Consider the following 7,163-nt stretch of genomic DNA (forward strand, 5'->3'; position numbering starts at 1 on the left):
ACTCTAAACATACTTTTAAACTATTGAGTGATATATCAAATGAAAGGTATTTGCATGTAGAATACAAATTGATATCCAAAGAGATATTTAAAATGGTTTTACTGAATATTTTCATATTAACACTGAAAAATATTTTACCCTTTTGAATAACAATATTTTAAAAATTTGAACACATACAGCCACATCATACAGCCACATTATACATCATTTGAAAGTTTACTATCTCTACTTGAAGAAAATAGACAACATTTAGCTGTCAAGTACGGCCGTAGCCCCTAATTTGCATAAGTCCCACGGGTACACAATTTGCATAAATGCGATTAATATTAGATATTTATTATTCACTACTCGAAAAATACTTTTAAACTATCGAGTTATATATCAAATGAAAGGTATTTGCATGTAGAATACTAAAAGACATCCAAAAAGATATTTAAATTCATTTTACTGAAATACTGTCATATTTATATTGAAAAAATATTTCCCCTTTTCAATAACATTATTTAAAAAAATTTAATACAAAAAGCCAAATCTTACAGCATCATCATACGTTATTTGAAAGTTTACTATCTCTACTTCAAGAAAATTGACAATATGGAGCTGTCAAGTACGGACGTGGCCCTTAATTTGCATAATTTACATGGTACCCTATTTGCATAGATGCGATATAAAATTAGAAATTTATTTACTACTATAAACATACTTTAAACTATCGAGTGATATATCAAATGAAAGGTATTTGCACGGAGAATACAAAATGGATATCCAAAGAGATATTAAAATGATTTTACTAAATTTTTTTCGTACTAATGTAGAACAATATACTTTCCCCTTTTTAATAACGATATTTTAATAATTTTAACACATAGAACCGCATCACACAACCACATCAAACGTTATTTGAAAGCCTATTATCTCTGCCTCATGAAAAATGACGATATGCAGCTGACAAATAGGGCTGTAATGATTTAATTTGCATAATGCACACGGGTACCTAATTTGCATGAATACAATATAAAATTACTAAAATCAGTTGTAAAGTACTCTAAACTTACTTTTCAACAATCAAGTGATATATCAAATGATAGGTATTTGCATGTAGAATAGAATCATGAACTCCAAACGTGTATTCAAAATATTCTTATTGAAGATTTTCAATTAAATCGTAAACATCTTGACTAGTTTTTAATATTCAAAATATTGTGTACTAATAACGAATAATGCTAAATTTATGGGGATAAATATCTGAATTTGTTTTGCAATTGATTTTTTGTTTATTAAGGATACGCAAACTGGAACATTTTCCTGCCTAATTCCCATATAGCTGAACAACAAGAATACATAAAACCAATTGGAACTAATTTGGAATAATTGGGTCTTCATATTTTGCAAATTTTCTAAAGCGTGTTTTGTGCTCTATAGTTGAGTGTTGAAATATAACAAGTTACTCTTAAAAACAAGTAAAAAGAAAAGCAGAAGAGCTTAAATTTGCAAATTAAACCGACATTACTTCATCATCCAATTATCCCAAATTAGTTCCAATCTTGTTATAAATAGCTGTGTGTTGAATGACCCTTTTGTATTATTGATGTCATTTTTGTTTCAATTTCTCTAGAAATCTTGTTTGATGGAGACATCATTGGTTACTACATCTGTGTTACATCTGTATTTTCAGTTCAGTTATGTGAAATATGTAGACGGAAGGCACCATATTTCATTTATCATATTTATTGTTATATAATGAAGGAAAAGCAATTCAACACACCGTTCATATCTTCGTTGTTTGCATTTTGTGTATGATATTGTGTATATCGTCAGTGTATATTATGTTTGGCTGTTTTATATAAATTGTTAATTAGCCATGGCGATTAATCCACTTTACAGTAAAATACTAGCACCACTTACAAGTTGGTACCTTATGCTAAAAATACAAGTGAACAAAATGACGCCCACCAGGAAAGTTCGTGGGCCGCCAATTATAAGTGGATGATGCAGTCCAACCTTTCAATGCGACATTGGTAACACTAGAGATTGTTTCAATGTACACTAATACACAGCAGAATGAAGCAATGGAATCAGTCGACAGAGCATTAAATAAGGAAAGATCATCAAATGATTGCATAATCAAACAACCAACAACAAAATACATGATAGCTATGCTGAAAATAATCTTGAAAAACAACACTTTCAAGTCAACAGTGAATTTTACCGTCATGTATTTGGTTGCGGTACGAGATCTCCAGTTTTACCAGAAATTCCCAACATTACATTTCACAAGACAAAATGAGAATAATTCAGCAACACACTGAACAAATATCACTCTGACTGAGATTCAGAAACGATGTATGATTCTCATTGGAACTCAACACGAGCTTAATGAATTCATATCAAACATGAACAAATGCATCATACTTTCAAATTTCGAAAGCTCTTCTCAAGAAATCATATCATTAGACCTCATTATCTATAAAGGTCATCGGTGGAACAAAGAGAACATTCTCGACTGCAAAACACACACAAAACCAACAGATACATTGCGGTTCACGAAACCAAACGGCAACATTCAAGGGCCTTGTTAAACGCGAAACATTACGATACATTAGAACAATCATGCAACAACAAGGCAATAGAGAATACAAGATGTTTTCGAGATAAAAGTAATGAAATGCGACCAATGATTCTAAATCTTGTTTAATTATTACTAACTTTGGACAATCGGATGACATTTAAATGTTATTAAATTTTCATTAAATTAATTTCAAAACCTTGGAATCGTAAAAAGTAAAAGGGAACCAAAACATTTTCAGGTCCCTATATGCATATCAAAATCTCCAAGTACCCCTCTACAATCTCCCAAAATTTTCGAATCCAACCCGAATTCCTCTGCCTCTCACCGTTATTTGTGAGCGTAGCCTAATCACATACATAAGAAACGGAAATATAAGCGTTACGATGATGCCAAACTTCACAAAACCTACAACAGTCCGATCTCCGATTCAAATGAGCGTACACAAATACAGCCTGAACGAACAGTAGACATTCTAGCTTCCGTACTTGAACAAACTGAACTTCAGTGGAACAACTCGATTGGTAACACCTACAATCATTCAATCAGTGCACATGTTTCACCAAAAATGAAGGACTGATGAAGACAACTCTATTCTCGAAAGGTAGCATCAAAGGATATCGCATGGTCACATAAGTCTTGCTACCCCATAGGGCAGAACACGTAGATTAGGGTTACGTCTCGCCATGGCAAATCAAGACTATACATAAAACGGCCAAACATAACATAATATACACTTACAATATACACAATATCATACACAAAATTCAAACAACTAAGATATGAACGATGTATGGAGCTGCTTTCTCTTATTACATGTCACCAATTGTGTCTGCTGTCAAATTAATCTTCCCTGCACAGACCTTTGTTCCTGCCAAGGCAGCGATAACTGTGGCAACCCTTTTACTCATGACAATGCTGGTGAAGAAGAGGATGATGAATTCCTACAATTACTAGATTTACTGGAAATGACATGAATGATTTGGATCATGAATCATGCCATTACTTTGACTGCAGCTTACTCTGACACATTGTTTCAGCTACAGAGCTACATTTCAACAACTACAATAGTGTCGTTCGTGTGGATCTTTTTGTTGCATTGATACTTTAGTTAATTTTTTAAAATACCATTATTAAAAAGAGGAAATATTTATTTCGACAGAAATATGAAAATATTTCCGTAAATTAATTTAAATATCACTTTTGATATCAATTTTGTGTTTTACATGCAAATACCATTACCACAGACCATATATCACTCGATAGTGTAAAAGTGTGTTTAGAATAGTTAACAATGAATTTTCTAATTTCATATCTCATTTCTGCAAATTGCTTACGAGTGTAATTTATGGACATAAAGGGGTACGGCCTTCCTTGATAGCTAAACATTGTCAATTTTCTTCAATAGATATAATAAGCTTTCAAATGACGTATGATGTGGCTGTATGATAGGACTCTATGAGTTAACATTTTTAAAATATTGTTATTCTAAAGGGGAAAATATTTTTTCCATATAAATATGAAAATATTTCAGTGAAATCAATTTCAATATCTCTTTGAATATTCATTTTGTATTCTACATGTAACTACCTTTCATTTGATATATCACCCGATAGTTTAAACGTATGTTTAGAAAGTTAACTATAAATTTATAATACTATATCGCATTTATGCAAATTGGGTATGCGTGTTTATTATGCAAATTAGGGGGTTATGGCCCGATTTGGTAGCTCCAAATTGTCAATTTTCGTGAAGTAGAGATAATAAGCTTTCAAATGACGTATGATGTGGCTGTGTGTTGTGGCTGTATGTGTTCAAATTTTTAAAATATTTTTATTCAAAGGGGAAAATATTGTTTTCCATATAAACATGAAAATATTTCAGTATAATAAATTTCAATATCTCTTCGAATATCCATTTTGTATTCTACATGGAAATACCTTTCATTTGATATATCACTCGATAGTTTAAACGTATCGGTAGAGAAGTTAACAATAAATTTCAAATATTACATCGCATTTATGCAAATTTGGTATCCTTGTTAATTATGCAAATTAGGAGGTTATGGCCCTACTTGGCAGCTCCACATCGTCAATTTTCTTGAAGTAGAGATAATAAGCTTTCAAATGACGTATGATGTGGCCGTATGTAAGGTGGGTACATTAAACTCCTAAAATAAGGCCCTTTTTGTGGATTCGCCGCTTATCTCATTAGGAGACCCATGATGTTTGGAGCGGTGGCCTACCTGGACCGATTTCGGGCGTCTTTTTTATGCTTTTTTCATGCATACTCATTTGTTTCACATGTTTTTTTCTTTACAATCCATCAAATACGTCTCTGGTATTTCTTTGTTTCCTTATCAGTTTAAAGCAATAACTACTCATCATTTTCGTAATGTGTACACATTATTCTAACAGGTTAAAAACTTTTTACGCAATGCTTAAAATAGCGCTGTGTTCTGAACTATGTTTGTCCATTGCGGTATATTGTGTAAGTTTTATTTGTCATTCTACATATTTCATTCTTTACTTGACGTCAATTTGGACACTCTTTCATCTCATTCTAGTCCCGTTGTTTACCTTCCTGTGTCTAATTTCATTGCGACTGGTTTAACTCTGGTTGTACTTGATATTTTTATTGATTTTTTTCACTGTTCTCCATTCGTCTCATTAATCAATATTATCTTTTTCACATTTTGTATTTTAGACCACGAAGAAGACCTCAAGTGTGTGCACTGGCCGGTACGTGCGTAAATGAAAATTGCATCAGACGTTGACAAATGGACTTTTTGTCCCTCCGAAATAAATGACATTCTAGCATACATGCATAGAACTTTGAGCGACATTTAACGTTGCAAAATTGACCTGATAATATTTTGCCTGCGATGGAAAGGATTATTGGACCAGTTTGATGTCACATTTGGCCCACAATGCTCACATCAGAGATATTAAACCGGGTATCTTGATTTTCGCGATAATTATGACTAATTAAATCAAACATAAAGATTTTTAAAGTTAAACATAACATATCCTGTTAAAACGGACGAATACCGAAAAATGTTAAGGATCAAGATTATCTTATGGCCCTGCTGCTCAATTGAGCTATGTAGAGACCAACCCCCCCCCCCCCCCAAAAAAAAATTCTGTCTATAGGAAGAGTGGATTCGATACTTTTCAGATGAATTCATTTGTTTAATTTTATAATATTTAGTGCAGTTTTACACTTCGATAATTCAAAATAAATGGAGATGAAAAGAAAAGCGTTTGTTCAGATTCAGTCATTTTTGTTTGGCGTTCGGCATGATTAGAAATACTCACAGCGAGGTCGGTATTGTCAACCTGAAGGAAAATTGAAAAGTCACCACATGAGGGCGAGCGATAAGGGTGACATCATAGGTTCAGCATCGGATTTCTAAATCTCAACCGAAATTTCACCGGTCCGTATTGGATCTATTAAAGCTCTTATGTGCCATACGTAGCGCCTCGTCTTGTTTCATGTTGTGGAAGGTTACATCCAAGGGCATTCAACAAAGAGGCAACTCAGAAAAAGTTCAGAGTGGAATTTGGCTGGTTGGAGTAGTGTCATTGGAAAGAGAAAGATCAAGTGAAACAGGACTATGGAAAGTTTTGACTTTTTTTGATGGGAGCGGGCCAGCGAAGTGTATTTTGTTAGCTTCCCCTCCTCCAAGATTGGGGAGCGTAGAGAGCGCCCTCGCCCGTGCAGAATGAAATAAACTTAGATTTACCATATTGAATTCAATCATAGCTTTACTGATATGAACTACGATACTCTTAAGTGCAAATCACATGCTGATATCAAACTGTACATGCCACTTTAAGATTTTGTATAATCAGGAAAACGGAATATGTGCTTCACCAACGTAACGCTTTGAAACATACAATATCACAGATATTGTTCAAGGAGCGGAGCATCGACTGAAGATTGATAGTAAAAAGTCTCTTTGTAAATAATCTAATGGATGGAAACGATCGGACTAGAATGCCGTGCGATTGCATCTGAATAATGCGTTTCGTTAATGAGTCACTCTCGACGACAAGAAGAGATACACATAATTCTCCTTCTGGGTATCTTTTCAAACATACAAAAGTATATTCAAAAGGGTTCAGTAAAAAATATAAAAATTTATCTGATTCCGTAATTCTTCTATCGAATAGTAACAGCCTAGACTATGTGATAACCTTTATGTCTTGTAAATGTTACAATACAAAATAAAACATTATACGGAATTTTTCAATATGTGCAAGAAATTACGTCAGGTCAACTCTACTCAACGTCGAGTTCGAAAATTGTGTCCTTGAAGGAAATAAATGACTTAAACTATCCGTACCTTATACGTACTGTATGGATGTTACAGACATAAACTAACATTCTCGTTCTCTCATATCTTGCTTTTTCATTTGTATTTTCACAAGATTTTCAATGTAGTACTGATGAAAATAAGCTTACAGTATACAGTAACTGTACACTCATATAATGAGTAATAAATAATGAATTGGTAATAAATTGATCAATAAATAAATAAATTAATACATTTATAATTTAATAAATAAATAAATTAAGCAATAAACTTCCCGGC

Source organism: Ptychodera flava, chromosome 16 (assembly GCF_041260155.1).
Source record: "Ptychodera flava strain L36383 chromosome 16, AS_Pfla_20210202, whole genome shotgun sequence".
NCBI lineage: Eukaryota > Metazoa > Hemichordata > Enteropneusta > Ptychoderidae > Ptychodera > Ptychodera flava.